The sequence below is a fragment of the Panthera tigris genome, chromosome D3 (assembly GCF_018350195.1).
Source record: "Panthera tigris isolate Pti1 chromosome D3, P.tigris_Pti1_mat1.1, whole genome shotgun sequence".
NCBI classification, from domain to species: Eukaryota; Metazoa; Chordata; class Mammalia; order Carnivora; family Felidae; genus Panthera; species Panthera tigris.
In genome coordinates, this window is record NC_056671.1 from 59278860 (window position 1) to 59290078 (window position 11219).

General features: G+C 38.8%; 1 long non-coding RNA gene across 2 annotated transcripts in view; it reads left to right on the forward strand.

Moving 5' to 3' along the window:
• The window catches only part of LOC122232684, a 42197-nt gene extending 31329 nt beyond the window's left edge, over positions 1-10868 (forward strand). The window contains exons 4-5 of one of the 2 annotated variants that reach the window (XR_006210072.1): positions 8154-8222; positions 10559-10868. This is a non-coding gene — a long non-coding RNA (uncharacterized LOC122232684). Of the gene's footprint in view, positions 1-8153; positions 8223-9546; positions 9634-10558 lie in introns of those variants that run through there. The other variant, XR_006210073.1, reaches the window with a different exon arrangement.
• Positions 10869-11219: the final 351 nt, after the last annotated feature.

Consider the following 11219-nt stretch of genomic DNA (forward strand, 5'->3'; position numbering starts at 1 on the left):
CATTTATGATCTTTGGCTATGGAAATTTAAAACTGAGTACAGATCTCTGCTTTAACCAATGAAAATGGGCAAACTAATTTTTGTTGCAAAAAAAAAATGAAAATACCAATAAAAATAACCTTGATTTCAAGTTAACTCCCTTGTCCTTACTTTTAAGTCTTATTTCCTTGATAGGTGACCAGCTAAATGCTCCCCATCATCCTCTTAACCCTCAACTCTATCCATAGGTACAAACCACATATGCTTTCCATAGCACAACAGCGTAGAAACACTCACCTCCAAGCCTTTTGATGGGGCACTGAAATGTAACTACATGAGACACATCAGTTAATGTGGAAGGAGATAAGACAACAATGTGAAAACTTCTCTGTAATTAGCCTAACCAATTGATGATTGGCTGCTGAAAGATTTAAGCATCCTTTTCCATTAACCAAGTATGGAAGGGGGAGTAAACATTTGTGTAAATGCCTGACTGTCTGGTGGAGCTTTTCTATCTTAATAAAAATAGTGAGGTTCAAAAAATGACAATTTTTAATTTTTTTAATTTCATTTTAATGTTTGTTTATTTTTGAGACACAGAGAGAGAGAGAGAGACAGAGAGAGAGAGAGAGAGAGAGAGAATGAGTGAGGGAGGGGCAGAGAGAGAGAAAGAGAGGCACAGAACCCAAAGCAGGTACCAGGCTCCCAGAGCCCAACATGGGTCTCGAACTCACAGACTGGGAGACCATGACCTGAACTGAAGTCTGACACTCAACCAACTAAGCCACCCAGGTGCCCCAGGAAAAATGTCATACTTTCCCAAATGTTATTATTTCAAGGTTTATACTTGGAAAGTAACATAAGACTAAGGCCCCCATTACTCTCCCATCTCCCTTTCCATCAGAGAGGTCCCATGGGGCCCAGGCATCCTATAAGCGTTAGTACAAGGATGTAATGGCAGGATAAAAAAGAGACTGCTCAAAGGCAGTACAAGGAGGTCCTCCCACTCAGGTGGCATGCCTTGGGCTCCATGGTAGGAACCAGAAGCCTGAAAGTAAAGCTGGGAAATTGAGGATCATGGATATTGATTCCAAAGTGATGGGCCACAGAGGAGTAATGAAACCAATGTCAGGAAATTGTTCCTTCTGTGGAGCTTTGACATGATACACTAGATAAGTCATAATGTACAAAGCCCCAGAATAGCCAAAGTACTGTTCTCTGTCTAGCAGAACTTCCACAAAGTACTCATGTCCCTGTAGAAAGAGTAGAGTAATATAGGACGTATATGTTTGGTTTGAGGCACATAAAGCAGGTGTTTGAGCTAAATGTTTGATAAGATCAGTAGGTGTCAAAAAGCAAGAGCAACCATGTTTGGTAGGATAATCTCCTTTGCTTGGGTTTCTGTGAATGGACACATGAGTCAGGAGACACCTTTCTTGTCTCTTGCTGCACAGTAGAAGCTTTCAGTCAGATAGACATCTGGATCTATTCTCTACACTCCCTACCTTCTCCAGAGGTTTGACTGACTTACAGCCCCAGGCTTCTAATGAAATGTTTGGTCTTTCTGGTGACCAGTCCCATCCTGAATCATCTCATCACTTAACATAAACAGAGGTGTGATCTAAGGGGCTCAGGAATAAAAAGACACTTTTACCACTCCAGAAAGTCCAAGGATTTAGAATCTCCCTCCCAGACACCAGTGACAAAGTCAATTTCTTAATTATATAACAAATTGAAAGAGAGAAAGAAAAGCAAATGTCTAGATCTGCTGATCCAGGACCCACTTCTACAACAAGGATTAATAGAGGTCTATGTCATTCTTGGCCAAGTTTACAGTTGTATCAAGAATTTAAAGATAAAAGCAAGTAAATATTAGTAGTTTGAAGGGTTTTGTTCTGGTGCATTTGCTCCTGTAAGGTCTCATGGACTTGAATGTGCAAACTTAAGCCACCATTCTCATTGCCTCGGACTTATTTGAAAAACACCACATTATTTGTGCTGACTTCTTTTTTGTTCCCATTATGTTCTCACATTTAATAAGTGTTTCTTCACGGGGTGCCTGAGTGGTTCAGTCAATTGAGTATCTGAGCTTGGCATATAATAAACCTTCAATAAACACTGCAGATTAGCTATTACCCATTGATAGTTAATAAAACCCACAGCAATTGATATCTAAAGATATTTCCCAATGTATTTCAGTGCCATTAAAAAGAAAAATAAAAATCTATTAAATCATCATTGAGGAATTACTGGGTTGGGTTCTTTTACCTCTTTAGAAAGGTAAAGAAATGTGAATATCCTTCTTGCTTGATTTCGTAGCTCCTCCACCTTGGGGCACGAGGTCCAGATAAGGAAATCAAGAAATATGCTTGTTTGTTTCCTCCCCGCCCCTGACATCAGATTTGCTAAATGAGACAACTCAAAAACACCTCAGATCAACTGCACATGAAATCTTCATTTTGAAGCTTTTGGAGTCTTTCAATTTTCAGTTTTTGCCACCTCTTTACAGGGGCTAATTCAAAATTCCTATGAGCTATAGTAAAGTCAGACAGCCTTATATTTTTCTTCCCATTTCTAGTGCTTTTGCCACTTAAGATGTTTTGGGATTTGGCCACCCAAGTTGGAGTTTTCTCTTTTGTTTAAGGATCTTATAAATTTTGTTCTGTGCCCTACTAGCCATATAAACTTTTCTCTTGAAATCACTTAATCTATTATCTCTTTAAATGTGTTTTCATTGAGCTTTAAAAATAGTTTGAGGAGGTGTTTGGCCCCAGTCCAGTCCATACAAATTGTTGGAAACAATTAGCAAATGAATCCAAATACTTATGAATGAGATAGTTCCTTCAGAAAGGCACTAACAACTATTTTACCTAAAGGATATAAGAAGAAAGCATGGATGAATGCTTTTTAACTACAGAGAAATTCTTAACGTGAAATAAAACCCTCAACCCCACAAAGCACCAATAAATTTGAAGATACGAAAATTAGAAAAAAAAAAGTGTAATGATGAAAAGCACCATAGGCAAAATCAAACACTAAAAAAACAAAACAAAACAAAACACAACACCTGATACTCAAATTCCAAAAGGCTAATTTCCCAATTATATGAAAAATATTCTCAGTTAATAAGTAAGAGACCAACAGAAAAATAGAAAAAAACTATATATTCTATGAAAATAAATATAAATGGCTTTTAATGTATCAAATAATGATAAACATAAGTCAAAGGAATGCAAACTATAACACCTTTGAGATACCATGCTCAGTCTATTATATTAGCAATGATAGATATTTTTTAAAAAGTCATAACATGCTGCACTGGTGAATGTGTGGAGGAATTCCTATTGCTTGTGAGCATGAATTAGCACAACCTGTATGAACAGAAATTTGGCAATAGCTGTCAAAATCACAAATACCTCACTCTTTGAGGAAGAAATTCCACTGTTGAGGTTATATCCTTAGGTATCTGTTATTAATTGCAGTTTGCCTCTAATAGAAAAACTTGTTATAATTTTAATGTACATGAAAGAGACAAATTAAAAACAAGTAATTATGGTAGACCTATACAAGGGAATAGTATGCAGCACTAAAAAGGTAAAAGTTTCAAAAAGTCTCTGTACTAATGGAAATGATCTCTAAAGTAGCCTCTTAATTGAAGAAAGAACGTGTAGAAGTCTGTGTAAACTATTATAATCAGCTATCTTATATAGTAAGATAGAAAATAGAAGACATTAATACATTTTTTTTATATAACTATCTTAAATTTGCATGACCTATCACTGGAAGGATGCCCAAGAACCTGAGATCATAGGTTTTTGTGGTGAAGGGAACTTGATGTTTGGCACATGAGCTCACATGGAGACTATTCAGTGTACTTCTATTTGTAGCTTTGATTTTTGACCCATTTTCATCTTTTGCCTGCATAAAATAGTTAAATTTAAAAATAAACAATAAAGATGTCTGTAGTTAATAGTTTTGATTTTTTTTAGTTAAAAAATAATAATCTGCACTATTTTGATGACTATTCTGATAAATGAATAAAATATTGGATACAAGGAGAGGTAGGGCAAATAAAAGAGAACATATCAGCCTTATAAGACAGGCTTTAAAGAGTTAGTGGAAACAAATATTTATCAAAAGGTTATCTAAATTAAAATGAGAATTCCGTTTACCCACCTTCTGCAGAATGTAGCTTCCCTGCATACTGAAGAGTCTAGGTCGTCTACACAGAGCATCTGAGAAGGCAAGTCCAGGTCTGGTTAGGAGCTGGTATCTCTAAGTTAGCCCGGTGACCTTGAACAATTTACTGGGTTTTCCTAATTTTTCACTTCGGGTTCCTAATGGGAACCTTTCCTATGGGGAATTTTAATAGGAAAATACAATCACATATTTATTTTAGGAAAGAAGACCTCTTCCCCATTTATCTGTTTCTTAAAGAGGGTGGAGGGATCATCCTTTAGGATAATAGGCAGTACCAAAGACATTGTCCCTGTCCTATGACATTTTTCATCTCCTATGTTCCACACTTGGGGGAATCAGGTTCAGTCTTCTCGGGCCTCACTTATTACATCTAAATAATCAGTTAACTATTTCTCAGTATAATTTTATTGAGGAATAATTGGGAACACCTAACAAGTATAATTGTATATATTTGAAAATATTTTCCATTCTTATTGTCATTATTAATGAAGCAAGAAGGCAAAGAAGGTAACACCCAGAGCAATATTTTAGGAGCTCTTTGGAGCAAAAAGCTATATACAGATGGAGGAATAGGGGTCAGTAGAGGGGGACAGGATAGTAGAATGACAGGAGCTGCTCATTTCATTCAGAGCAGTGAGAAACGTGGGCAAGTTGTATACCCAGTGAGTTGGCTATGGGACCAGTACAAAGTCATGACAATCCAGACATCTCTGACTCTGAAGATGGTACTAAGGCTCCAATGAAACAAAGGACAGAAAAAGGTTTTGGAAATATTATGTAGAACATGTCTTAGCATTTTGGGAGCCTCTGGAATGATGCATGGGTAGTATTGCCAGTCAGTTTCCTTGGGAAACCAACTCTGAGACAGAGACTGACACAGTTAACTTCCACTGGAAAGTGCTCTCAGGAGCAACACTTGTGGGAGGGGTGAATGCAGGGTGCAGGAAGGGGCGGAAGGGAAGTTGGGCTGCAGTGCCGTAGTAACAGAGGACTAAGCAGATCCTGTGGGCTCTGGGATTGGCCCTGAAGCATTATTTCAAATTAAGGCAAAGGTGCCCAGCTTGTATCCCCCTTAGTGTTTTACTCTTAACTCCAGATAGTAAAGGAATATTGTCCCTAGGAAGGCAGCACGGTCTTGGGCAAAGCTGCTCTCTTCAGCCAAAAGCTAATTATGGAAACGGACAGACTGGGCTGAGAGCTGTCCACACTAATACTCCCAGCACTTAGGACCTGGGGAAATTAATGCTTCAGTCCTGATGGTGGGCACCTGGTCAACTGCCACAGCATCCAGTACAAATGGGGCCAGCCAGGTTAAGGATGGGATTTTACTCACCAACTGCTGCACGTAATAAAAATTCAGTTCTGACGAAATATTTTTCTCTAAGAACAGTGTGGATAGACCCATTGCATCTCTTCTCTGAAAAAGAACACCATGTGACTGCTGTGAGTTATTCTTACAGTCATTTCCAGGATTTCTCCAGAATCTGATAGAGGAGGATTTGTGTTTGGCACTGGCATTAACCTATATTCCTGGCATAGGTCTTCATCCCCTCAAACACGCACCTGAGAACTCAAATGGCTCACAGTTGGAACTGCCTGCAATCTTACTAGTGATAACAAAATGGAAAGGTTCAAGCCAAGAAAATTTTAAAAAGACATAAGGCATGACAGATGATGCCTCACACCAAGAATGCCAAGGGCAAGTTAATCCACCCTTACCTGAGGGCATTCAGATATGAAGAAAAGTGTGTACAAATCACAGCTGAGCCCTTCCCAGTCAGCAGGACCAGAAGCAGGGCTGGCCGTATGCGTAGGTGGAGAGAGTGACTGCCTGTACAGTGATTTTGAGGGCCCAGCGAAACCTTACATTTCCAAAGTACTTCCTCCGGATGTAGTTTATTTCCTGAAATTCTACCATGTCCTACTTATGACTCTGATTCTTGTTAAAAATACAACTCTGTAATCATCAGTCCTAAAAAGGTAAGGGCAGAGTATCATGAGAAGTGGGTTTATTCTTTATCATATCAGGAACTAGCTTGCGACCCTTGGTTAAGACTCTTCTCCTTGGAATTTAGATTCTGTGATTTGGTGGAGTGTCTGTAGTTCTGCTGTCTTTGCTTTTCCTTAAAGACGTCTGTGTGACACCTGGTTATTGCTCATTCCAGACCATCTTCGTCATCATCACCACCCACTTTGAAAATTCTGTTTTGGTTCCATTGCTGCTAATGGATATCTAACAACTGTCTCAAATGTGACAAATAAATGTCTTCTATCCTAAATGCGACAAAATTCTTGGATCGTAGAAGCAGTATGCTCAGCTCAGGAAAAGTTCTCTGCCTTTTCCAGGAACCCTCTCATTAGTCTTAGTGTATATGTGTATGTGTGAATGTAACTGTGTGTGTGTGTGTGTGTGTGTGTGTGTGTGTGTGTGTGTGTTGGGGGAAAGAGGATAGAATATGCAGATCTCACCTCTAAGTGTGAGCTCTAATCCTATTCTCTACAATCCCTGCATATTCCCTTGTAGCTCCATCAAGACAACTGATCAGAAACCTTCATAGAAACAGGAAGGCTGGAAGTCTCTTTGGGTATTCTGCAGCTTCAGTGTTTGGTGCAGATTTGGCCCCATTACAGTCCTTCAGTTCCCTTTTTTATTTGCGCCTCAGTGTCCCAGCGGCGTGATTGGAATATTATAATTTGAGTAGATGGTTAAATTAATAGGTGAATTGGCAAAAAGAGTGAATGAAAGTGAAAGACAATTGCCACCTTCCCTGAAGAAAACAACAAGGATGTAATTCTAAGGACAGTTATTTACTGAACAGGATTAAGGAAATCAACAAAGGGTGTGGAGGCCACTGGTGGTTAATAAGAACAAGAAGCCACTACCACCCTTTAGGCTGAAGGGGAAGGAAAAGAGCCACTGGGCAGGGTCTGTGGAGAGAGGTACAGCGACTGCCAGACCCTGATGACAAAACAGGCAGGGAACAGAGAAAGACATCATTTCTTGCTGGTGCCTCCTACTGTCCAAACCCAGCTAGAAACCAGAGGGAAAGGGGAATACCCATATTTAATCCTTAGAGACCAGCCCCCAGAGTCCTAGAGGACAGATAAAGGGATCGTAAATGGGGCTTATAAATGGAGAATGGCAGCACAAAGGATACAAAAGTGATTTTTCATGGAAGGGAAATTGCAAGCAGGGATAACATCAAAGAGGGAGAAGAAGGATCCATCAGGGGAAGGGGAAAAACTGTGAAGATGCTGGAGACAATGACAACTAATTCCAGTTATGTGGGATTGGAAATGAATAGTCCTAATGCCTTTAAAGAATTCTGGTTCTTTTTATTCAAGATTTTCTCGAGTAGCACTCTTGAGGGCTAGCCGTGTTCTCAAAATAGACAAGCTTAAATAGTGAACTTTTTAGAATAAATAATTTAAAGAATTATAATAATCATTTCCTAGCCACTTTATTGGTATCAGGTACTGTGCTAAAAGATTTACATAATGATCTAGTTTCATTTTCACAAAATCTGTGAGAGATGCTGTATATTATCATCTTTATTTCTTGATTGAAGAAACTGGATAATGGTGGTAGAGTGACTTGCCCAAAGTTGAATTTTGAGGAAATGAGAGAGACAGGCCTGTGTGACTTCCATTCTCCTAAGCATGGATACATTTCTTTGCTGTGCTGGTTTGTGAGTAGATCATGTGCATGGACCTTTCTGAAACTTGCATTTGAGCTGGAGGATTCAGCTAGGTTTGTTCTTGCTGGCTACTGCAGGCAATTCACAAGTGGTGGTTTAAAGCTCTGTTAGAGGGCCAAGAAAGGGAACTTAAGTGATTCCCATAACTGTTGAGAAGCTCGATAGGATCAATCAATTCAGAAAATCAAATTTGTAGTTCATTACTCTAAGACGACGCAGATACTTTAGAATCCTGTGTTGCATATGAAGTTAATCATAACCTAAACTATATTACAGCTTCAGAACAAGACCATGTAACAGGTGCCCAAACTACAGTAAGGGAAAGAAGCTGGGAGGGGAACTGAGGTGAGTAAATATCATCGTCTGCTTGTATCATCCAGAAGGGTGTTTTTTTTTCACTGTTTGGCTTTCTCTTGCTGCTCACGGGTAACCAGTCGTGTATGTGTTTCCTCTGTATTGCTCTATGCCTTTATGATGGGTGTGAAAAGATAAACTGAGGCATATTGAACTTCTAAGAGTTTATGTAAGCAAAAATTGATTTGGATCAGGCAGCATCTAATCTAGCAGATAGAAGTGAGCTCCAAGGAGCTTTACAAAATTTTTACAGCCAGAGGGAGGAGGAACAAGGAAATTATACTAGATTTAAAAAAAAGTGTGTTGGTTATTGCAAAATTACTTTCCTTTAGGGGATAACGGGTCTATCAGGCAGATTATCCAACTAGTGCTGATCATGTGATTCCAGAAAGACTGGTTGAAAATTCCATTTCTAAAAGAGCCGAAACTATAATTAGGTTAAGTCTAGGTTTAGTGACATGGGTCTTAGATAAACAAATCCATTTTGGGGCTTGTTGTCTTCTTCTCAACACAGGACATATCACACTGTGTTCTAAATATTTACCTAGCTTTCTCTGTAATTAGAACATAAGCTTCTTGAAAGCACAGCTTGTGTCTTTTACTATCTTTGAATTTTTAACCCTAACACCCTATTTTATCTTTGGAAGCCTATCTTTAATTAGATTGCGAAGACTGATTACAATACTTTAAAATATAGAAACTGCTATTCAGATTTAAGTTATTGGTCTTGTGTCATTTAAAAGCATAGTTGAACTCCTTCAACTTCCTTAGTGGACTGAATTTTTGTATGTCACATTATCATTTAAATGCAGAGGAGAAACTAGCTATTTTTTAGGAACATTTTGGTGAATACTCTTGTAAAGGAAAGAATCACCTTGGAGTTTAAGAGAATTCTGATTTCTATACATCAGGTTTGCTTCAAGCAGTGAGGATCTGTATGTGGCAGGATAGAGAAAAGCTGGGAAGCATAGTTTTGGGGACTGGAATAGAATTTAATATGTATTTTAAAATAAAAATTGCATCTTCACATGGTGAAGTCCATGTTGTGATGATGGAAAGCAAATCTGTATTTTTGTAGCCAGACTTCTACTACAATAATCTTAAAACCACTATAAAATGGAGGTGCTGGTAACCGTGTGGAAATAACAGGAAGAAAAAGAAATCACATGTAACTTCTCATTTCCTTGATAATGACTTCCGTATTTTTCTAAGTTTATTCCACCTCAACTTGGTTTGAATAATATTGAATACAAATGTTTTAGGGATGAGGGTTTTGTTTTATTTTGTTTTCTTATTCCCTCCACTCTCTCACCAGACAATAGAAGAGAAGTGATAGAAGGCAGAATGCTGGTTTGTAGGGGAATGGAGTGACAAGTGGAGGAGTAATTAAAAAGGAGACCAGGAATAATGACATTCAAGTTCAATGGAACAGACATGCAACACTGATAGAAGAAAACATCTGCATCAGTTGTCTTGTTTTTGTTTTAGAGTAAGGAGTTTGATACATAAGATAATAATTATTCTCTGATTCATTCACTGAACAAATAATCAATTACGGAGTAATCACTTGTGTTGGGCACTGGGAATAGAAAAGTAAACACCACCAGGCATGGTCTTGTAATGTTTACTATCAGCCTATGAAGGGAGATCCCTCTTTTCTGGTAGGCGCTGGCCGTGATTCTACAACATTGTCTAGTTAATTTACTCAGCAACTTTATCTGTGAGTCCTCACGACTTATGAGGGTTGATGGGGGGTAAGAGATGAGCTGCCCTGGGGTAATTCCTGGAAGGGAGGGTCATGCACCTGATCAAGTACCCTTTCAGGAGTTGCTTAAATCCAATACATGACATAGGGTCTTCTTGGGAAACACACGTGCATCCTGACTGATACTGTTCTAGGTTAGTCTTCCTAATCAACTTCTCACATTTGGTGGGCAGGGAAACAGAATCACCATCTTCTCATATTATAAAGTCATTGTACTAATGGCATATAATTCTTTTTGAATATTAGTAATTAGTGGTTATATTAAATTCTGTTTGATTATAGAAATTACTGGCTCATGCACCTTCATCACAGTTCCTTATCTTTCATAAAGGTATGAGAAAACCACAACATTCCTCTTCACTATTTTCTCTTGTGGTTGGACCTTCAGTCTCAATCAAAGGAAAAAATTCTGAAAGGGCATACACCTCTAAGCCTTGAGAATCAGATGTGCTCACAGTGACAAGCTTTAGTGTGCTATTGTACTTTTCATACTTAGCTAAACCCGCTGCCCTCTTTCCAACGCCTGCCTGAAATCATTGCTGACTGTTTTCTATTTTCACAGCATCCACAGCTCTTCTCAAGCTCGCTGACAAGCACCTCAGACACTGGCACTGAATCTGGCCCTTTCCTGCTCCTTCAGGCCCTGATCCCAAATTTCTGCAAAGTACCCTTACTCTGAGCACTGACTGAGCCTCTGCCACACCAGCGAACATTTCCTTCTCAGCTGTCAGAAGCCCCAGTCCTGGTTTTTCTCCACCTGGTCACAAATGTTATAATGATAAGACCCTTATGTTCGCTACATTTGACTTTATCTTGACTCTTAAAGTATCCATCAAGAATTACTTTTTTTTTTTTTTTTTAATGAGAGTGACCTGATGCCTCATCATTCTTAAAGGTGAGTGGTTCCCTAGCCAATGGGAACCAAGTAACGGTACGGAGGAGAGGGTGTAGTCAGATCTCATTAAAATCATCACTCATTTGAAGCATTTCTTTTCCTCAAAATGATTGGATAGCTCCAGTTGATGACGAACAAATGCAGGGTTCATTTTCGTGCTGTCTTTGTTCTGGCTGTTCCTAGTCTCCTGATACTTCTCCAATAGGATATAATTCCAAAGCTCTTATGTTTGATCATATTTGTTCCTGTATATACCTAGTTCTTAAATTCCCCCAGAGAGGTTGATCTGAGTTCAAAGTGAAATATGGATGACTTAACCATATCCCCT